The sequence below is a fragment of the Geotrypetes seraphini genome, chromosome 2 (genome assembly GCF_902459505.1).
Source record: "Geotrypetes seraphini chromosome 2, aGeoSer1.1, whole genome shotgun sequence".
Classification (NCBI taxonomy): domain Eukaryota; kingdom Metazoa; phylum Chordata; class Amphibia; order Gymnophiona; family Dermophiidae; genus Geotrypetes; species Geotrypetes seraphini.
In genome coordinates, this window is record NC_047085.1 from 515,725,225 (window position 1) to 515,749,522 (window position 24,298).

A 24,298-nucleotide genomic window follows, 5' to 3' on the forward strand; every position below is an offset into this window, starting at 1 on the left:
TATTGTTTTTGCCATAATAAAAGATTGTGAACCTTGTAATTCACTGACCCTGTAACTCACATTGTACTTTCACTGATCGTTCAATGTTCTCTTATCTACCTATACCCTGTAATTCGCTGCTTGTATGGTTATTCTTCATTGTGAACTGCCTTGAAGTCGCAAGATTATGGCGGTGTAGAAAAATAAAGTTATTATTATTATTATAAAAGATTATTCTCATAAATGGCTCTTAAGAAGGCCTTTGAAGCCGTCTAGATATTCCAAAGCCTGAGCAACTCTTTGGACACGGGACATTTTTCAATGAATTGAGCAGATTTAGTTGCATCGTTTTAAAAGTTATTAATGAAATTTTATATGAAATCCTATGTTATTACATTTTACATTTAATCACTTGGCAACACATCCATGCTCCATATGTACGCCTCCCCCAACTTATGTGTATCATTTTATACAATAATGGCAGAAGGCGTTGAGTGTCTTCCTGGTTTGTGTTTCAGATTCAGGTGAAGTTTGAGGACGTGGCTGTCTCTTTCTCCCAGGAGGAATGGGAATATTTAGATGAAGGTCAGAAGGAGCTTTACAGGGAGGTGATGAAGGAGAATTATGAGACTCTGATCTCCCTAGGTAAGGACTAAAATAATCAACTAATAGGAGACATCTTTCTCTACTTCTTTTGCTCCAGAAACCTCCAAGTGTGATCAGGATCTCTCTGTACTAACCTCTATCTTAAGCTGACAATACGAGGGCTCATAAGATTATCTTGTGTGTCCTGCAAGTTTTCTCCCTTTGAAATCAGAGACAGATTATTCTCTGTTTCTTGAAGAAGAGCTAAAATGCAGGGTCAGAGTAGCCCTAATGGTCAGAACCTGGCTGCAGAAGATTACATTGTACCTGGAAGCAGTCTTTGGGACCAGCGAAAATTAAGGTGCTGTGGTCATCGATCTATAACATTGTCTGACACTGAACTGCTCCAAGAGCTGCAGAATTGTCTCCAGGATCACCATGTTTTTAAGAGGAATACACGAAATCCTCACCAACTTCTCTTTCTATGTATTAGAGCAGGGTCTCTCAAATTGTGTGCCACGAGAGATTCCAGCATTTTACTTTATTTTTAAAAATTCCCTTCTTGTCTGTATGCATAAGGATACAACCGCCCAGATAAGTATCATTTTTTTATATGATTGGACTTTAAAACTAACAGCAAGAATTTTTAATTTATTAGTTTTCCTAACTTGAGCAACAAAGCAATCGAAGTTTTACCATTTGGATCTTCTTACCTCTGCAAACTTAGATTTTCACCTTACAGAAATCGAAAAAAAGAGAACGACTGCAGATGGTGGATGATGAAATGCGAGTTTGCTTGTCGACTATCGAGCCGTGTTTTGAGTCAAAACCAAGCAGTAAACACATCCATCGCATTGATTAGCAATTCTATTCCATGTACTTTACTATTGTTACAATTACCCATGCATAGCTTAAAGAACTTGAAATCAATAACTCAAATTTAATTTTTGGTTGATTTTGCAATTTTATAATTTAAATTTTAATGTGTTGTGAAAAACATTTGCTTCATTTAGTGTGCCGGAACTAAAAGAAAGTTTTAGACACTGTATTAGAGGGAAGAACTTCAGGTCAGGCCCTGAAAAATTGTGTCCCCCCGCCATCCCCAGGGTCAGTCTTGGTTGCTCCCCTTCCGCACATCTTCTGTATGCTGATAATTTGGCTCCTGCATAACAGCAGCTCTTTGGAGAATTTACAATATTCTCTAGAGAGAAACATTGAGATAATTACACAATTCCAACTTATAGTACAATCCCTAATTCTAGGACTGCTGGACTACTGCAACATCCTCTTCCTTCCATGCCCTGTTACTATGACTAGACAACTTCAAACAATCCAAAATACAGCTTTGAGACTCATCTACTCATTGAGAAAACATGACCATATCACAGAAGCCTACATCAACTCACATTGGCTACCAATCCAGGAAAGAATACAATTTAAATTCTACCCTAAACGGAGACAGCCCATCTTACCTGAACAACCGCCTCATCCAAGCATCCACTACCAGATAAAGAAAAACGCACTCCCCATTCATACCTCCCCCGATCAAGGAAGTAAAACGATCAAAACTACATGACGGCCTCCTAGCCACTCAAGCCGCAAGACTGGACAACCTGATCTCCAACCTTCTGACGACCACCCCAGACTTCAAGATATTCAGAAAAGAAATAAAAACTATACTTTTCAAGAAATTCCTGAAGCAGCCATAACATCACGTTCTCTTAATAATTCTAAAATTAACAACTGATCTATTCTTTACTTCACTAGTAACAACAATAGTGCTTCCATCGTCGCCCCCTTTTAATTCTTTTGCAAGCCGCCTTACCCTTAACAACCCGAGAAATGTTAAAAGATCTACTACTTACCTCTCTAGTTAATCAATAATTCTCCCATTGTAACCCCCGTTTTATTAATCTTTTGTAAGCCGCCTTGAACCGCAAGGTAATAGCGGAATAGAAATCCCTAATGTAATGTAATAATTTTGGTCACCTGTGATAGGACCAAAAGATAATATGGACCTAGAGAGCGGCACAATAACGACAGCATGGCCTTCCCTGAACAGCCAAAATGATGAACTCGTCCAGTATTGAATATCTGACTCCTACAGGAAGAAACTTCAAACAGATTACTAGGTTTATAGAAACATAGAAATGGTAGATAAAGGCCAAATGGCCCATCCAGTCTGCGTATTCACAGCATCCTCTATCTCCTCTCTCTGATAAATCCCACATGCCTCTCCCACGCCTTTTTTTTGTCTGTTTGATTTATTTTGTCTGTTTTCATGTGAACCACCAAGAACTTTGGATAGCGTGGTATAGAAATATAGAAATAAATATATATCTTCCCTTTCACCTGGAATTGTCTGGTGTTGTATCTTGCCGACAGGTTCCTCATAGTGTCATACAAGAACAGAAGAAAATCTCATGTCCTCTTTATATTTCCGGTTGTGAAAGTCAGAAATATCACGTGCACACTCTTTCATATAAAGCAGCCTATTACGATAAAGATTTCTGTCCACTGCTACTTCAATCCAGCTCTTATGAACATTTTAGAAAACTACTGAAAACCTTTCCTTTTTCAAAATTTCTGACTAATTAGTCTCTTTGCATTCTTCACATTAGAACATGTATGTTTTTTAACATAATTTTTTGTTAACTGCATCGAAACATAGAAACAGACGGCAGATAAGGGCCACGGCCCATCAAGTCTGCCCACTCTAATGACCCTCCCTATCTATCTTTGCGGATAGATCCCACATGTCTATCCCATCTGGCCTTAAAATCTGGCACGCTGCTGGCCTCAATAACCTGAAGTGGAAGACTATTCCAGCGATCAACCACCCTTTCAGTGAAGAAGAACTTCCTAGTGTCACCGTGCAGTTTCCCATCCTGATTTTCCACGGATGCCCCTTTGTTGCCGCGGGACTCTTGAAAAAGAAGATATCTTCCTCCACCTCGATGCGGCCCGTGAGATACTTGAATGTCTCGATCATATCTCCCCTCTCTCTCCGTTCCTCGAGTGAGTAGAGCTGCAACTTCCCTAACCGCTCCTCGTATGGGAGCTCCTTGAGTCCCGAGACCATCCTGGTGGCCATTCTCTGGACCGATTCCAGTCTCAGCACATCCTTGCGGTAATGCGGCCTCCAGAATTGCACACAGTACTCCAGGTGCGGTCTCACCATGCATCTATACAGTGGCATAATGACTTAAGGTTTACGGCTGACGAAACTCCTACGTATGCAACCTATGATTTGCCTTGCTTTGGATGAAGCTTGCTCCACTTGGTTTGCAGACTTCATGGTTATGCGGTCTAAAAATCCCCCGTTCTGTTGAACCCGGCCATTCCTCTTTCCTTCTGTGAGGAGTAGTGGATTTGGCCTAAGACTCTCTGAGGAAAGGACCACCTTGAGCACAGCTGAGGTTCAGGAGATTTAACGAAGGCAAACAGATAACTTGGCTACAAAGCATATTTGGAAAGAGAATAAATTTCTACCACTATGTCACTTAGACTGGAATTGGCATTAAGCAAAATAGATTCCTATCAAACCCCAGAGCCAAGAATAAATATAAGGAATCACAGCTCTTTTGGAGGTGAGTAGGCAGGAGCTGGTCGTATCTCACTTAGGCTCTCTGCCTGCTTTTACATTTTTAAACATTTGTAGAGCAAGTTTTTCACTGGCATCTAAAAATCACATACAAAGGGGCTATTTTAAGCTCTAAGGGTTTGTCAAGCTGTATCTGCTGTACACTACCTTGGGTGAATCTCTTCATAAAGACAATTAATACATCCCAATAAATAAATAAAATTCATCATAGCTGATCTTTTGAACCTGCTGCATATTTTTCTGTGAATAAAAGGGAAGTATAACTGAGTTTTCATGTTTATTCCTGGAAACAGGCTCTGTAAGGATAAATCCTGATCTGTTATCGTGGATTAAAGAAGATGGAGAGCCAAATATCCAAGATCCCCAGGAGTCAGGAGAGAGAGAAGTTAGACATTCAGACACGGGTGAGTAAAAAATACTCTACAGAATCATATGGGCTTTAGTAATAATAACGCTATACAGAATAAGAGGAGGTATTACGGAGTACTGGTGAGCAATAACTACAGTATATGGAGGTCTTAGAGTACAGCTGAGTAATAATAACTATAGAGAGTAAAACCAATGACTTATCTGTACGGAGAGCAGTATATAAGGCCTCACAAGTGGATGATGTCATCTGATTGGAAAAAGTTTAGAAAGCCACAGAAGTTTGTAGAGCTTTCATGAGCTGCAGACCTTGAATCTCTAATTCCTTAGCAAAAGCAGCAGATGAATCCAGAGACTAGTGGGATAGCACACATCTACCAGCAGGTGGAGATAGAGAGACTGATTAACAGGTGTCCCTCTTGGATGTAACTCCTCCTGTTCTTCAGTATTCTATATCTCCAGCAGGCGGATGGTTGCCGTTCCACTGGCTCTTGGATTTTTTGCTATGTTTGCCCTGTGATTCTCCTGTTGGGAACTGCTCTTCAGTGAGATAGGGGTGTTTGGCTGAGTGGTGATGACTTTGTGGGTTACACCTGGGCCCCCCCCAGGTCCCTTCCCCACCCTCCCCTCAGAGGACATGAAGTGTGTCTGGATCTCTGGTTGCTTTTACCCCATACAAAAACCTCCCCCAGAGAGTAGCGTGTGAGTAGCAGTGATATACTGATAGTATACAGGCTGCAAGGTCGGGAGCCCCGCTCCAGCAGGGCGTGTGAGCACGACTCCGCCAATCCCCCGATCCAGTGGGGAACAATTTAAAAAAAGGCAGCAGCGGGTGTGGGAGCTTTTTCTCCCACACTGAAACCAGCGGGCCAGCGGCAAGGTCGGGAGCCCCGCTCAGCCAGGATTTAAAAAGTGCCAATGGTGTGCGCACCCCATCTCTTTGACCAACCCGCACAATTGGTGTCTCCATTGCCTGGGTCCGGATCATAGGGCTTCCTCCTGCACCCCTTATGCTACTCTTAAAAAGCGCACCTTGAAAAATCGACAGATTCAACAAAAACTTCTGTTCGGTGCCGTGATGGCTGATCCCTCGGCATCCACACCGACGTCGGCGGCTTCTAAGCCGGCACCCACTTCATCAACGCCGCACAGCGTCGCTCCTTTCAGGTAAGCCGGCTAAGAAGCCTTCCTCCTCCTTGGAGTGCCCTCCGGTCGCTATGGCAGAGAGTCCAGTCCTGCCGACCTCGAGGCACCCTCGTAAACGCTCCGCCCCTATAGAGGTGAGTGCATCCTCCTCGGCCTCCTCATCCTCTGGGCGTTGAGTGGCACCGCAGGTACCGCAGAAAAAGAAAGCGATACCGGTGCCTTCCTTGGATGACCGTATTGCGGCTGTCCTTCAAGTCCAACATAAAGAGCAAGTACAGCTGGTCCTCCCTGCTCTGTTAGGCACCGAACCTTCCAGTTCCGGTCGGTCTGAGCCTCCGGTACCGGCCATGGAACAGCCGCTATTGTCGGCTTCTGCTCTATCGGTACCGGTCCACTCTGCCTCGTCGGTCTCCATGCCGGTCTTGTCTGCGGAACCGAGAGGCCTCCATTGTGCTGTTCAAACGACCGAACCTGCACTGATATCTGATCACTCTCGGCACCGACAACCTATTACTTCCCCGGGTACCACATCTTTGCGATCCGGAAAGTCGGTACGCAAAACCCAGCATACTGAACTTTCGACACCGGACTCCCGGGGTTGCGGTTCTCAGATACGGGATCCTGATCTTTGGGATGACTCCGAAGAGCCTTTGATGTCTGATGACGAGGTTTCTTCAGCTGAAGAAGACCCCTCTGTGCAGGAATCTTCTTCTAAACCTGACCAATCCTCCTTTACAACTTTTTTAAAGGAGATGTGTCAGTCTCTTTCTATTCCTTTGGAGGCTGAATCTAAAAAGTCTAAGTTAAACAAGGTTGGAATATTCAAAAGTAAATGGTATTTCTAAAATACCTCAGCCCCACCACTCCACCGCTATGTTAGCTTCAAAACAGCGGGAGATTTACGTGGCAACTCATCATAGGTATTAAATTTATCTAAATGCTGTGATGGTTTTACAAAATTATTATCATTTTTATAAACTGATATATTTTTATTGGTGTGTATACTTAGCTTTTAACCACACAGCTGGACCTGGGAGTCAGACCCGACATGTTTCGCACAAACAGTGCTGTTTCAAGGGTCTCCCGAGGCCGCCGTTGTCACAAGTGCACTTGTGAGTCGGATGACAACGGCGGCCTCGGGAGACCCTTGAAACAGCACTGTTTGTGCGAAACATGTCGGGTCTGACTCCCAGGTCCAGCTGTGTGGTTAAAAGCTAAGTATACACACCAATAAAAATATATCAGTTTATAAAAATGATAATAATTTTGTAAAACTATCACAGCATTTAGATAAATTTAATACCTATGATGAGTTGCCACGTAAATCTCCCGCTGTTTTGAAGCTAACATAGCGGTGGAGTGGTGGGGCTGAGGTATTTTAGAAAAACCATTTACTTTTGAATATTCCAACCTTGTTTAACTTTGCCATCATTTAAGAAGGGTTGGTGTTAGAACTAACAACTAATACACTGGTATTGCACTAAATCTAAAAAGTCTAAAGCATTTCTTGAAGCTTTAGACTTTGATCACCCTCCCAAGGAATTTCTCAAATTACCCCTCCATGATATTCTACGAGAAACTTTCTATAAAAACTCGGAGACACCTTTAACCATCCCTGGTGCCCCTCGCAAATTAGACACTTTATACAAGGTTATTCCCATTCCAGGCTTTGAGAAGCCTCAACTCCTGCATGAATCCTTACTTGTGGAATCCACTTTGAAAAAGACTGCGGGCTCTAGTGTCTATGCTTCTGTCCCTCCTGGCAGAGAGGGTAAGGCCATGGATAAGTTTGGCAAGCGTCTCTATCAAAATGCTATGCTAGCCAATCGCTCAGGTAATTATGCCTTTCATTTCTCATTTTACCTGAAGCATCTTATCCAACAACTTTCTTCTTTTGAGAAATATCTCCCTGATCGGAAGCTTCCCTTATTTCACCAATACACTTCTAGTTTATTGCAGCTTCGCAAGTTCATGGTGCGTTCAATTTATGACACCTTCAAACTCACTTCTAGGGCTACGGCAATGGCTGTTGCTATGAGACGTCTGGCTTGGCTTCGAGTCTCAGAACTTGATGTCAACCACCAGGACCGCCTTGCCAATGCTCTGTGCTTACGTGACGAGTTGTTTGGTGACTCTATGGATTCTACCACTCAAAAGCTGTCTGCACATGAGACTAGGTGGGACACATTGCTGAAAAACAAAAAGAAGCCTCCACCTCCTCGTCCTTTTCGTCAGCAGTCCTCTTACCAACGTCGCTACTCTGCTCGTCCTCTTCCTCCTCAGCAGCAACCTCGGTGTCAATGTCAACAGCAACGCCAACAACCTCGTGCTCAACAGCAGCAATCAGTAAAACCACCTGCACCACCTAAGCCCACTGAACCCTTTTGACTTCCTTCTCCAGGACATAGCCAGTCTTCCTCCATCCTTGCTTCTGCCTCAACCTATTGGAGGACGTCTCTCCATTTTCCTCAGCCTTTGGGAACTCATCACTTCAGATCAGTGGGTTCTAAACATCATTCGCCATGGCTATTCTCTCATTTTCCAGACTCTTCCCTCCCACAGTCCTCCAAAAGAGTCTGCTTTGAACACCTCTCAGTTCTCTCTACTTCGGGAGGTTCAATCCCTTCTTCTTCTGAATGCCTTAGAAGAAGTTCCTCTAGATCAAAAGGGGCAGGGATTTTACTCCCGCTATTTTCTGGTCCCCAAAAAAACCAGAGACCTCCGACCCATATTAGATCTCAAGGATCTCAACAAATGTTTGGTCAAAGAGAAGTTCAAAATGCTCTCTCTAGCCACACTTTATCCTCTTCTCTCTCAGAACAACTGGCTATGCTCCCTTGATCTCAAAGAAGTCTACACCCACATACCAATCAATCTGGCCTCCAGACAGTATCTCCGGTTCATGATCAATTGCTGCCATTACCAGTACAAAGTTTTACATAGAAACATAGAAGCATAGAAATAGACGGCAGATAAGGGCCACGGCCCATCTAGTCTGCCCACCCCAGTGACCCTCCCCTACCTTTCTCTGTGAATAGATCTCACGTGTCTATCCCATTTGGCCTTAAAATCAGGTACGCTGCTGGCCTCAATAACTTGAAGTGGAAGGCTATTCCAGCGATCAACCACCCTTTCAATGAAAAAGAATTTCCTGATGTCCCCGTGCAGTTTCCCACCCCTGATTTTCCACGGATGCCCCCTTGTTGCTGCGGGACCCTTGAAAAACAAGATATCTTCTTCCACCTCGTGGCCCGTGAGATACTTGAATGTCTCGATCATGTCACCCCTCTCTCTGCGTTCCTCAAGTGAGTACAGCTGCAACTTCGGTCTGGCCTCCTCTCCCAGGGTATTCACCAAATGTCTCATTATGGTGGCCACTTTTCTACGCTCTCACTTCAGGTCTTCCCTTACCTGGACAACTGGTTAATCAAGGCTCATTCTCAGGCAGTGGCTCTGGCTACCAACCAGACCATCCTTTATCTCCAAATTCTGGGGTTCGAGATCAACCTGCCCAAGTCCCATCTCATCCCCACTCAGCGACTTCAGTTTATTGGAGCGATACTAGACACTGTTCTCATGAGGGCGTTTCTTACATCCAACCTCCTTCAGACACTTCTTCATCTCTGTCAGCAGGTGCTCCCACAGCTTTCTATCTCTGCGAAGCAAATGATGATTCTCTTGGGTCACATGGCCTCGACAGTTCATGTCACCCCCTTCGCACGTCTTCACCTGCATACCCCTCAATGGACCCTAGCTACCCACTGGTCCCAGGCGACGGATCCTTGTTCGCGACACATATCTGTGACATCGTCTCTTCGACAGTCTCTACAATGGTGGTTGAAATCTTCAAATCTCTCCAGAGGTCTTCTGTTTCATCTGCCTCCTCATCATCTGGTCATCACCACAGACGCGTCCCCATATGCCTGGGGAGCTCACTTGAACAATCTTCAAACTCAAGGTCTTTGGACTGCCCAGGAAAAGAAACACCATGTCAATTTCCTGGAACTCAGTTCGATGTTTTATGCCCTCAAGGCTTTTCAGCATCTCCTCTTTCCTCAAGTACTACTGCTTTGCACAGACAATCAAGTTGCAATGTACTACATCAACAAACAGGATGGGACGGGCTCACGCCTGTTATGTCAGGAGGCTCAAAAGATTTGGTCTTGGGCGACAGCTCGCCAGTTATTCCTGAAAGCTGTCTAAATTCAGGGAGAGCAGAATTCCTTAGCAGACAAGCTCAGCAGAATTCTCCAAGCTCACGAATGGACTCTCGATCCCTTGACTCTTCAGACCATTTTCGCTCAATGGGGCGCTCCTCAGGTGGACCTTTTTGCGGCTCCTCACAATCATCAACTGCCCCGATTTTGCTCCAGACTCTACTCCCCTCTTAGTCTGGCGGCAGATGCATTTCTCCTGGATTGGACCATTCTGTTCCTTTATGCCTTTCCCCCTCTACCTCTCATGTTACGATCCCTATTCAAGCTCAAGAGGGAAAAAGCCACCATTATTCTCATCGCTCCACTGTGGCCCAGGCAACATTGGTTCTCCCTTCTTCTTCAACTCAGTTCCAGGGAGCCCATACTTCTTCCAGTGTTTCCTTCTCTGCTTACTCAGCATCAGCAGTCCCTTCTTCATCCCAACCTACAGTCTCTGCAACTGACAGCTTGGTATCTCTCGGGATGAGCTCGTCTCACTCTTCTTTCTCAGCCTGTCCGTTCTATTCTTGATGCTTTCAGGAAGCCGACCACTCTTCAATGTTACCAACAGAAGTGGACCCGGTTTTCTTCCTGGTGCTTTCGGCATCATCATGATCCCACTTCACTAGCAGTAGAACTTGTGTTGTATTATCTTCTTTCTTTGTCTAACTCTGGTCTCAAGTCTACCTCTATCAGAGTCCACCTCAGTGCCATTACTGCTTTTCATGAGCCAGTTCACGGAAAATCTCTCACGACTCATCCTTTGGTTTCCAGATTCATGCGGGGGCTTTTCAATGTGAAACCACCTCTGAAGCCCCCTCCTGTGGTCTGGGATCTTAATGTGGTTCTTTCCGCCTTAATGAAGCCTCCTTTTGAACCCTTGGCCAAAGCTGATTTCAAATTTCTCACTTGGAAAGTCATCTTCCTTATTGCTCTCACCTCTGCCAGGAGGGTCAGTGAGTTGCATGCACTAGTTGCTGATCCACCTTTCACAGTCTTTCACCATGACAAAGTGGTTCTACGTACACATACAAAGTTCCTTCCTAAGGTTGTCTCTGACTTTCACCTTAACCAGTCCATTGTCTTACCTGTATTCTTCCCGAAACCTCATTCTCATCCTGGGGAACAGGCATTGCATACTTTGGACTGTAAGCGTGCTTTGGCTTTCTATTTGGAGCGCACTAAACCTCACCGCTCATCTCCTCAACTTTGTCTATCTTTTGATCCCAATAGATTGGGTCGTCCTGTTTTTAAGCGTACACTATCCAATTGGCTTGCTATTTGTATCTCTTTCTGTTATGCTCAGTCCGGACTGACACTGGAAGGTTCTGTCACGGCCCATAGGGTTAGAGCTATGGCAGCATCTGTGGCTTTCCTCAAATCAACTCCTATTGAGGAAATCTGCAAAGCTGCTACTTGGTCCTCAGTTCAAACTTTTACGTCTCATTATTGTCTGGATGCATTCTCCAGACGGGATGGTCACTTCGGCCAATCTGTTTTACAAAATTTATTTTCCTAAAGGCCAACCTTCCCTCCATCCCTCTTTTTGTTAGCTTAGAGGTCACCCATCAGTTAAGAATATGCTGCCTGCTTGTCCTGGGATAAAGCACAGTTACTTATCGTAACAGGTGTTATCCAGGCACAGCAGGCAGATATTCTTACGTCCCACCCACCTCCCCGGGTTGGCTTCTTAGCTGGCTTATCTTAACTGGGGACCGCGCACCTCCGTCGGGCGGGAAGGCACTCGCGCATGCGCGGTGCGGCCTAACTAGAACTTTCTAAATTCTTAGAGTGCAATCACTCTAAAATTGTCCGTACCGGGGCTCCGTCGGTGCCGTCACCCATCAGTTAAGAATATCTGCCTGCTGTCCCTGGATAACACCTGTTACGGTAAGTAGCTGTGCTTTACCATTAGAGGACAGAATTAGAAGACAGAACTTCAAAAGTCTGACCAATGTTTGTGAGCAAGACCAATGTTTGTTAAATGTTTGTTGAATTTAAAAGTCTGACTAAGAACATAAGAAGTTGCCTCTACTGGGTCAGACCAGAGGTCCATCGCACCCAGCGGTCCGCTTCCGCGGCGGCCCATAACCTGTGAAGTGGTTCCTGACCATTTCTATTACCTACCGCTTCCTCTATCTGTACCCCTCAATTCCCTTATCCTTTAGGAACCTATCCAAACCTTCCTTGAATCCCTGTAATGTGCTCTGGCTTATCACAACCTCCGGAAGCGCGTTCCATGTGTCTACCACCCTCTGGGTAAAAAAGAACTTCCAAGCATTTGTTCTAAACCTGTCCCCTTTCAGTTTCTCCGAGTGACCCCTAGTACTTGTGGTTCCCCACAGTCTGAAGAATCTGTCCCTGTCTACTTTCTCTATGCCCTTCAGGATTTTGAAGGTTTCTATCATGTCTCCTCTAAGTCTCCGCTTTTCCAGGGAGAACAACCCCAGCATGTTCAACCTGTCAGCGTATGAAAGGTTTTCCATACCTTTTACCAGTTTAGTCGCTCTTCTCTGGACCCCCTCAAGTACTGCCATGTCCTTCTTGAGGTGTGGCGACCAGTACTGGACACATTACTCCAGATGTGGGCGCACCATTGCACGATACAGCGGTATGATGACTTCCTTCATCCTGGTTGTGATACCCTTTTTAATGATACCCAACATTCTGTTCGCTTTTTTTGAGGCTGTCGCACACTGTGCCGATGCTTTCAATGTTGAGTCGACCATCACCCCCAGGTCTCTTTCAAGGTTGCTCACCTCTAGCAATGATCCCCCCATTTTGTAGCTAAACATCGGGTTCTTTTTCCCTACATGCATGACCTTGCATTTCTCTATGTTAAACTCATTTGCCACTTTTTTGCCCATTCTTCCAGTCTCGTTAGGTCCCTTTTCAGGTCTTCACAGTCTTCCATGCTTGTAACCCTGTTGCAGAGTTTGGTGTCATCAGCAAATTTAATAACCTCGCATTTCGTCCCCGTCTCCAGGTCGTTAATAAATATATTGAACAGGAGCGGCCCCAGCACCGACCCCTGTGGAACTCCGCTCGTGACCCATTGCCAGTCTGAGTAATGGCCCTTTACTCCAATCCTCTGTTTCTTGCATGCCAGCCATTGTTTGATCCATCGGTTGATATCCCCTTGCACCCCGTGGCTCCACAGCTTCTTAAGTAGCCGTTCGTGAGGTACCTTGTCGAAGGCTTTTTGGAAGTCAAGGTAAATGATGTCTATGGATTCCCCCTTATCCATCTGGCTGTTTATTCCCTCAAAAAAGTACAGTAAGTTCGTGAGGCACGACCTTCCCTTGCAGAATACATGCTGGCTCGCCTTCAGTTGTCCCTTGTTTTCTATGTGTTCGCAGATTGTGTCCTTGACCAGTGCTTCCATCATCTTTCCTGGGACCGAGGTCAAGCTCACCGGTCTGTAGTTTCCCGGGTCACCCCTTGATCCCTTCTTAAAGATGGGCGTGACATTTGCTATTTTCCAGTCCTCTGGGATCTCCCCAGTTTTTAAGGATAGGTTACATATTTGGCGAACTGTTTCAGCTATTTTGTTTCTCAGCTCTTTTAGTAGGGACAGATTCTTCAGACTGAAGGGGACAACAAGTACGAGGGGGCATTCGGAGAAACTGAAGGGAGATAGGTTCAAAACAAATGCAAGAAAGTTTTTTTTCACCCAAAGGGTCGTGGACACTTGGAATGCGCTACCGGAGGAAGTGATCAGGAAGAGTACGGTACAGGGATTCAAACAGGGATTGGACGGATTCCTGAGGGATAAAGGGATCGTGGGATACTGAGAGAGGTGCTGGGATGTAACACAGGTATAGAAAGCCAACAGGTCGTGCATGTGCAAGACCGGAGGGTTAGGACTACGATGGGAAGATAGGACTTAAATGAGAAACCAAGGTGGCAAGGGAGCCCCTTCTGGTGATGTAGACAGGTCGTGACGTGTTTGGGCCGCCGCGGGAGCGGACTGCCGGGCAGGATGGACCTATGGTCTGACCCGGCGGAGGCACTGCTTATGTTCTTATGTTCGATGCCGTCCGGACCTGGTGATTTGTCGCTCTTCAGTCTGTCTGAGGAGTTAATCAATTTTAATACAATTGAATTACTAATGTAGTATAATACTACATTAGTAATTCAATTGTATTAAAATTGATTAACTCCTCAAACCCATACCGAACTCAATATATTAGATTTGATTAACTCTTCAAATCCTATATGGAATTACATCAACGTCTTAACTGATACGACAGCATAAAAGTCCCAACATAACAAATTCCAACTAATATAAAACACTACCAGGGCGGAACCAGTTAAAGGCTTCATGACTCAATTTTTGATCCTTCCTGCCCCAACCACCTCAATCTTGATTTTCTCCTGACCCAACCACCTTTCACATCGATTAACCGAAACGGGACTCAGGCGTGGGAGAACACTCTTCCCCTCCCCACCACTGCTAGTCACTGAGCCAGTTGGAAGGCCCAGCAACTCAACATTGAACACCTCCTGCCAAAAAGTGGCAAATGAGCTTCAACATAGGGAAGTGTAAGGTCATGCATGTAGGAAAAAAGAACCCGATGTTCACCTACAAAATGGGGGGATCACTGCTAGGGGTAAGTAACCTTGAAAGAGACCTGGGAGTAATGGTGGACACAACACTAAAGGTATTGGCACAGTGCGCCAGAGCCTCAAGGAAAGCAAACAAAATGCTTGGCATCATTAAGAAGTGCATCACGGCCAGGACGAAGGAAGTCATCCTGCCACTTTACCGCGCAATGGTACGCCCGCATCTGGAGTACTGCGTCCAGTACTGGTCGCCGTACCTCAAGAAAGACATGGCAGTACTCGAGGGAGTTCAGAGAAGAGCAACTAAACTGATAAAGGGTATGGAAAACCTCTCATATACTGACAGGCTAAAAAAGCTGGGGCTATTCTCCCTAGAGAAGCGGAGACTTAGAGGAGACATGATAGAAACCTTCAAGATCCTGAAGGGCATAGAAAAAGTGGACAGGGACAGATTTTTCAAATTATGGGGAACCACAAGTACAAGGGGGCACTCGGAGAAATTGAAAGGGGACAGGTTTAAAACAAACGCTAGGAAGTACTTTTTCTCCCAGAGGGTGGTGGATACATGGAACGCGCTTCCAGAGGCTGTGATAGTTAGGAACACGTTACAGGGCTTCAAAGAAAGTTTGGATAGGTTCCTAGAGGACAAAGGAATTGAGGGGTACAGATAGGAGTAGAGGTAGGTTATAGAGATAGGAGTAGAGGTAGGTTATAGAAATAGTCAGGGACCACTGCTCAGGCAATGGGCCTGATGGGCCGCCGCGGGAGCGGACCGCTGGGCGCGATGGACCTCTGGTCTGACTCGGCGGAGGCAACTTCTTATGTTCTTATGTTCTCTCCTGACTCGGCAAAAATTACATCACCAAACTGAATCGGGACTCAAGCGTGGCAAAAATTCTCCACCCCTCCCCACCGTCGCTTGCTGCCAACTGTCTTTAAACCCTGCAACCCTCTCCAATTAACAGAGCTGGAGAGCACTCCGCCTTTACCCACCACTACAGTGATTGCCACACTTAGTACCACCATGAGAACCACACCACCAAAATATCCACAAGCAATCCTACTGATAACCCTGTTCCTAACTGACTGGAAAGCAACTGCATACAATATATTACCAATACCAATAGTAGCAAATTCCAAAGAAATTTCCCAACCAAACTGGCATCTCACAATAGACAGAAACTCAAACTATCAGTCTTACACATACCAACCTGCTCCACAATCAACAAGCAGAAAACCAACAAACCCATACAAGACCAATAAACAACCCCACCAAAGATCACTCATATACCCGAAAACAACTCACAACACACCAATAGAATACACCACTCTCAAATGTGCATATGTGAACATCAGAGCCATAGGCCCTAAAACAGAACGCATAAAAAACTGGTAGAAGAAGATAACCTAGACTGCCTCTTCCTCACAGAGACATGGCTTACCTCTGATTTGGACCCCAGAATAACTGAAGTTTGCCCAAAGAGTCACAAACTAACATTAGTCTGCAGAGAAAATAAAAGAGGAGGAGGAATTGCCATCATAGCCAGAAACACCATAAACCTAAAAATACAAGACAAAACAACCAACCCATTCATGGATTTATTAGCCAGTCAACTTTCAAGCACATCACTTAAAGGAACTCTAACATGCATACTATGCTACATAACCCCAAGTAACTGGAACACAGCGAAACCAATATTTGAAGAATTTATATAGCGAAACTCACTAACGACAACCTACTTCTAGGAGACCTCAACTTCCACCTCGAAAACCAATCCTGCAAACATGTAGAAACCTTATTATCGTATCTCGAGGCCTTAACATATAAAATCTTAGATCCTCAAACCACACACGAAAAAGGACACCAACTCGACATCGCAGCCTACATGTCCCAACAGCCCACACAACCAGAGATCCAAACGGAAAATGGAACCGTTCCCTTTGGTCTGACCACTACACATACTCCTTCGAAATCAATTGGACCAATAACAAAAGCATTCCAATTACTCAACAAACAATTTACAACTGACGCAAACATATAAATCCCACCACATTGTGGACAAAAACAGACACCATAATCCAATATTACACACCCAAAGACTTCATCTCACAATGAAACCATCTAAGTACTGCAACCCTGGATGAACTAACCCCAGAGAAACCCAAAACCAAAATCCACAGAAAATCAGACAAGTGGTTTGACAATGAAGTACTCCAACTCAAAAGACAATGCAGATAACTAGAAAGAAAATGGAGAAAAAGCATCAAAGAGTTCACAAAAACAGCATGGAAAATAATAAACAAAAACTGAAAGAAAAAAGAAAGACATACTACTCAAAACAAATAGAAGGACCCCAAGACACAAAAAAGCTATTCCAGCTACTAAAAGTTCTTACAGACACCACACCCTACCTAGCCAACAGCAACTCCTCCCCTCCTTCAGCCATTCTCTTAGCCACATACTTCAAAAACAAGATTGCAAACATCCGAGCCACGTTCAATGGAATCCTCACTCACATAGAAGAGACCTCATTCCCCCCACAGAAAAAGAACCAGTCGCAGCAGATAGAACCTAGTCCCAGTTCTCATCCATACAATGGTCAGACTTCAACAATCTATATAATAAATACAGCCCTCCATACCTACTGAAAGCCTCAAGTACACTATTCCGTTCCCTGCTTCTACAATGGATACAATCTTTACTATTAGAGGGTCATTTCCCACAAGAACTCAGCAAAATCATCATAACTCCGATACTAAAAGACCGCAAGGGAGCAATGGACCAACCATCCAAGTACAGACCTATAGCCTCAATCCCACTGTACGTCAAGCTGATGGAAGGCCTCGTAGCCAAAACCTTAACCTCATACCTAGATAAACACAACTTACTCTACCCCACACAGTCTGGCTTCAGAGCCAACTACAGCACGAAGACCCTACTAGGAACACTAATGGACACTGCCAGACAACACCTCTGTACAGGCAAGAAAATCCTGCTCATACAACTAGACCTCTCTGCAGCCCTCGACCTGGTTGATCACGACATTCTCCTACAAACATTAGACTCCATAGGAATCTCAGGCAAGGTACTTTCATGGTTCAAAGGCTTCCTACAATCCAGAACTTACAGGGTTAAAACAAAGCAAGAAAAATCAGAACCTTGGTTTAACCCCTGCGGAGTTCCCCAGGGATCACCCCTATCACCCACACTATTCAATATATACATACCCTCCCTCAGCTCCTACCTAGACAAACATGGCATAACCTCATACATCTATGCAGATGACATCACTATTCTTCTCCCCTTCGACCACTCAGAACCCACCATGACAACCACAATACACAGAACACTGGAAACAGAGCAACATGGATGACAGAGCACAAACTAAAACTTAACCCTGACAAAACAAATTTCTTCCTCCTAGAAAACACTAAAACTCCTGCCTTAACAAATCTAGTAATAAACTCGATCTCATACCCCATCCAACCCACACTAAAACTTCTGGGAGTACTAATTGACAGCGGCTGTACCATGCAACCACAAATCAACAAAGTAATAAAAGCATCATTCATGACCATGAGAAATCTAAGACAAATCCGAAAATTCTTCAACAGGAAACAATTCCTACTTTTGGTACAATCTCTTATACTTAGACTAATAGACTACTGCAACATACTATACCTCCCACGCCCAGCGACCATGATAAAACAAAAAACAATACAAAATACAGCCCTAAGACTCATCTACTCATTGAAAAAATATGACCACATCACACAAGCATACCATGACTCACACTGGCTCCCAATACAAACAAGAGTACACTTCAAATTCTACTGCCTACTATTCAAGGCTATTAATGGAGAAAGCCCAACCTACTGGAACAACCGATTAACTCAATCCTCCTCAACCAGGCACAGAAGAACCCACTCACTATTCACACACCCACCATCCAAAAATGTCAAATGAAAAAAACTATATGACAACCTAATGGCCACCAAAGCAGCTAAACTGGACAGACAACTCACCATTCTGCTGTACTCGACCACAGACTACAAAACCTTCAAGAAAGAAACTAAAACCCTACTCTTCAAAAAATACATAAAGCCTATTTAACACGACCAGTTCCTACCCAAACCCCACCAACCCACTCTATACTCTTAACATACTCTAATTATGCTTCTAATTACCCAACAAACTCTAATATGTTTCTAATTACCCAACATTTATCACCTTAAGATCTCGACAACTCTTTGGTAATTCTTATGTAACTCTTACGACATCTCTTATGCTATGTCACAATTCTTGTAACTCTTATGACATCTCTTATACTATGACGCAAACCATTAAACAAATTAGAATGGTTAGTGGACTTTTAGTTCAAATCCTGTAGTGTTAAAATTTTAAATTTAAACTGTGGGACAGGCCTCAGAACATGGAGTTGATCTTTCCCATATTTGGGACTTCAAAAAGAAGAAACCATCTTCTCTTGTACTCTTTTTAGCATCATAGGCTTGAGACCAACCTCCCTACCAACTAACTTTATTATTTAATTAACTTTAATTTACTCTATTCCTTCCTTTAATTCCTTCAACTTTAATCACAATTAAAACTTCTTCACTCTTAACTGTAAATATCCACCTACCAATCTAAATACTTGGAACCATTAGGGAACTCTGCAATTTTATACTGTAAATAAATTATTATAAAGTGCTTCATATTAAAGTGCTTAAAAGTGCTTTAAATATATTATATAAAGTGCTGCAGTTGATCTATACTTCAGTTCATCTCAATTCATATAGTCACTTTTAAAAATACTGTGTAGAGTGCTTCGGTTCGTCTCAGTTTTTATAGTCACCATTCATTTCAATTCAATTAATGGCGATTCTCTCAGTTCAGTAAATGGAAATTCAATTCAGTTCATTTCCTCAAATGCTTACGATACTTAAATTCATTAACTAAACCGGTTTATAATTCAATCGGAACTCAAGAGGCGTTGCGATGCAGCGGGTATAAGCCAGTCCTGCGAAACGTAGGCCTCGTTGGACGACCACAATTAAATTTTAGCAACGGCTGCTACTCTGAAAAGGAGCATACCTGAGTGGATTTAAGCTAAGTACAATTTAATCCTACTTGAATTATAAACCAGTTTAGTTAATGAATTTAAGTATTGTAAGCAAAAAGGCGCAGGTGTGAGGAGCAAGCAAACAGTCTAAAACGTACTGTTGGCTGTTTTGGCTTAATCACTTTCGGATGAGAGGCAGAGACTGCTCCTATTATCTTTTGTTGATTATCATTTGGCACTTTTAGCACATTTTTTGGTGCACTAGTATACGCTTAATCACTTTCAGGTGAGCCCGAGGATGTTTCACAGACTACGCCCGTGTGGGCATATTTATGTAACAGCTGGCGCATTAGGGGCTGTGTAAACCCCATTGTGAGCTGTGCGACTGAGGGCTCCCCGTTGTGACAAACCTGCTGTGTCCTAAAGGTTAGTCACAGAGACATATAGAAAGAGATACAAACCCCGGTGCAGAAGGGCTGACCAAGTCAGGGTCTGGGGGAGTATATCAGCTGACTATCCTGTAAAAAGCGAGGAAGAAATGGAAATAGAACAAAAGAGCTGTAACTTTCCTGATGCAGTCCTAAAGCCAGGCAAGAAAGTTATCCAGTGCCTATTAGGCAGAAGGCAGATCAGCAGGGTGCCCGGAAAGAAACGATTCAGGCAGAGGGAAGAAAACTCTCCCCCCTGCAGCTTCAGGGGAGTGATTTCTTCCCACAGCTTAAACCGAGGCTCTGTAGAAAGCTAAGGAGGACGGAGGAGGGGCTGGGCTGGAGAGTCCCAGGAAGACAAGCAGTGCAGGGACAGAGAGTCCAGCGTGAGGCTGCCCTTCCTGAGGGACAGCCAGGTGGAAGATTGCAGTCTGACTGGGATATGATAGAAGAGCCAGTAGTGAACTCTGTAGTATTGAGCCCATGATGACAGAGGAAAGTAATGCTCCAGGTGAATGCCAACCTGAACCCATGGAGACAGCGTAACCCTGTGAGTTTTAAGGGAATGTTTTTGTCTTACCTTTTTGTTCCTCCATGGCTTGCTTTGAGAGGTGAATGCATGTTTAAGGCAGAGACTGTAAGATTAAAAGGGGCAAAGTAAAGCACCAGTGCAGATATCAGTGCTTGAGTGTATCTCAGCTTAGGAAGAACAGCTGAAGACCTGTAGGGTCAGGTTACCAAACCTCTGCCTGTTCACAGCTGCAGTTCTTTGTAAAGTAATTAAGTCTGCCTGCTTGAGCAGTCTTGAGGGAGAACGCTGAATTGAAGATTGCTCCGTTGCACTTTGAAAACTCCAGTTAGCCTTACTGAATAAGTTTGGTTAGCCAGTTGCACTGAAGAAGAATAAACTGGCAGAGCTGTTGCTCTGATAGCAAATGACTTAAGCCAATATCTAACTCTGGTGAAGAGCACTGTTGGGGACTAGGTTGTATGCTGTGCTAAAGTCCAGAGCAAAGAAGTTTATATTTTGTGTTCCTGTGAATGTAAATTCATGCCACCGGGAGTACCTGGTGGGCATGGGAGTGCTGTGGGCAAGCTCAGTATTTCATCTTGAACCCTCCTGACTGTTGGTTTTCCTTAGGAGCCCGCACAGAAGTTGTGCTAGTGAGCAAATCCAGGTATCCCAGTGGAAAGGTTTCCCCTACTTCAAAGGGGGCTCACGCCAGTAGTTAATTAAGCATTTGCTGCTGCCTGGCTACCTATATCCGCTTGGCCAAAGCATAAGTGGTGACACCATTTATCACTTATTTAACTTTTCTAGACTTTATTGGTCTGAGCTGTCTCTTGCCCTCACCCTTGCTTTAATAATAATAATACAGTGGTGCCTCGCATAACGGACGCCTCGCACAGCGAACGCTGCGCACAACGAACTTCTTGTCTTGATTCGTACAACGGACTTCGTTTCACACAACGAAGTCGCCCGAGCTGCATCGTTCAGTGGCGCTACATATTTTAAACCTCCCCCCGCCGCCACCGTATATTTTTAAACCTCCCCCCCCCCCCCCCGCCGCCTGGGGACAGGACAGGACATTCCCCTCTCTCCCACCCTTTACACGCACATGGCGCGGGATTAAGCCGAAACTGTGCGCTCCTGGAAGCCTTTTCCCAGGCGAACAGACAAGCCGGAAAAAAGTCTTGTCTTCAGTTCCCTCCTTCCACCCAACTCGCCCTCAGTCCTTCCCCCTCCCCAACCTGAAGAGCACAAAGGTGCATTTACCCGCCTGAGAAAGAGAGCACAAAACAAGCCCCCCCCTCCCCCGCCCAAGTCTCGAGGCCCACTCCGCAAACCCTCTCCCCCAGAGGTGGCCCGCGAGGACTTGCGCCCGGTTCTGCGCTTACCTATCCGCTGCCAGGCCTGGAAGAGTCCGCACAGCAGCAGCAGTAGCCGCCCCGCACCTCCAGCTCCGCACATCTCTCCCGTCCCCGGCCGCCTTCACCAAACAGAAAACTTTTGGGCCTCCGGTGGGAACTGGCGTCCCAGGCCACGGTAAATGCGTCTTGATGCTGGTCTCTCTCTCTCTACCTGGGCGGCCCCACCTCTCCCCCGTCCCTCCCCGCTCGATAAAGTAAAACCCTCTGTACCGTCTCTGCAGGGAACAGCCGATGTTAGTCAGGCTCAAGAGCTAAAATGAGAATTGTTTAACCCTTCCGCCTCCGGTTTAACCTTTGGTAGCAGGTTCGGGGCTCTTTAACAAGGATCGCTTCTCCTAGAGCAAAGGTTCTCAACCCGACGTAAGAGCCAGACAGGTTTGGAAGCGTGCGGCTGGGTGAGGGAGAGGGCTGGCAGACTCTGCATATAAGGTGAGGTGGAGGGAGGGAAATGTAGGGCTGCAGAACGAATTATTTTCTTTTACATGTATTCTTATGGGAAAACAGGGCTGCAGAACGAATTATTTTGTTTTAAATGTATTCTTATGGGAAAACGCGTTTCACACAACGAACGTTTCACATAACAAACTTGCTCCTGGAACGGATTAAGTTCGTTGTGTGAGGCACCACTGTAATAATAATTTATTGTTTATATACCGCCAAAGCCAAGGTAGTTTGAGGCGGTTTACAATATAGAAGAGCTGGACATACAGCGAAAAAAACAATGAAGTCTTTGAGTACAATACAATGCAGTGCAGTATAGAAGAGCTGGACATACAGCGAAAAGGAAATAATGAAGTCTTTGAGTACATGGCTGTTTGTATATAGTATGGTAACATTGTAGGGACGGGTTTACAATAAGAAAAGTCAATGGGGAGCAGGTCGTACAGAGGAGTAAGCAGTGAAGGTTTTGGTAGATCTTGGTCAATGGGAAGGAGATTTACTAAGTAGGGTAGGTCATACAGTGAGGGGAAGAGGTGTAGACTTTAGGCATTCCTGGTCACGAATCGGTTGAAAAGGTTGGTTTTGATTAGTTTTCTGAAGTTGAGGTAGGATGAGGAGTGCATGATGGTGCTGCTTAGCCAGTCGTTCTGTAGGCTTGCTTGGAAGGCAAGCGTTCTGTCAAGGAATCTTTTGTATCGTCAGGTTTTTTCTATAGGGTTGCTGAGCATTCGTATTCTGCGTGTAGGCCTGGGAGAGCGGTCTAGTTTGAAGTGGGAGACCAGGTACAGAGGGGCCAAACCGAGAGTGGATTTGAAACAGAGACATGCGAATTTGAACAATACTCTTGCCTCCAGGGGCAACCAGTGGAGTTTTTGGTATTAGGGGGTAATGTGGTCCCACATCTTTAGTCCGAAATTCAGTCGCACCGCTGAGTTTTGTATAATTCTGAGTTTTTGGACGTTTTTCTTGAGTGACCCCAGGTAAATGATATTGCAATAGTCAGGTAGGTTTAGGATGGAGGATTGCACCAGTAGGCGGAATGATGTTGAGTCGAAGTATTTTCTGATGGTTCTAAGTTTCCATAGTTTCGAGAAGCCCTTTCTGATTAAAAGCTCAGAATGCGTATCTAGGGTGAGATTTAGGATCAGGGAAGATTAGTTTTTCTACCTTTTGGATTTCTTCCCCTTTTTTGAGTTTTTCTGATATTGTTCTATAGCTGATAGTCAGCCAGTGTAATTGGGAGAATAATATATAGACAGCCCAATAGTCAAGAATTGAGATGGAACCAGAACCAGTGAAGGTAACTCCAGAAGAAAAGTACTAGAAAGCTCAATCCAGAAAATTGTTGCTGTTAGGAGATTCCATCATCAGCGGCATTAACCTTGGAAAACAAGTCAAGGAGCCTAAAATAGTGAAGTGTCTCCCAGGATCCTCAGCTTCCAGGAATCCCAAACAAATATTATCTCTAATTAGGCAAGAATCTAGGAATTCTAAAGCTGATGTTGTTATCCATTTGGGTTCAATGACCTACCAGCAATACAAGAACTACCTAGATCAGTTCTCACTACTACATGAAACCCAGTCTGGCTTCAGACCTTTGTTTAGTACTGAGACGGTGATTGCAGCGATCCTAGAATACCTACGTAACTCATTCAGCAAGGGCCATAAAGCCTTAATCATGCAATTTGACATGAGCTCGGCCTTCGACTTGGTGGATCATGAAAAGTTACTACAATGCCTAGACACAATCGGCATTGGAGGCGAGGTGCTGGACTGGTTCCGAGGATTCCTTACAACCCGCACCTATCAAGTTCGCTTCAATTGCAATCTCTCTAAAATCTGGACAAACCCATCAGGCGTGCCACAAGGGTCCCCACTATCCCCACTACTCTTCAACGTTTATATAGCTTCACTAGGTACGCAGCTGACCCAGCGAGGCATAAAAGTATTTAGTTATGCAGACGACTTCACAATCATTATCCCGTTTATTTC

The 24,298-nt window shown here is 44.7% G+C and overlaps 1 pseudogene; it reads left to right on the forward strand.

The window, feature by feature from the left end:
• Positions 1-503: 503 nt before the first annotated feature.
• Positions 504-24,298, forward strand: part of LOC117355007 — a 136,831-nt pseudogene continuing 113,036 nt past the window's right edge.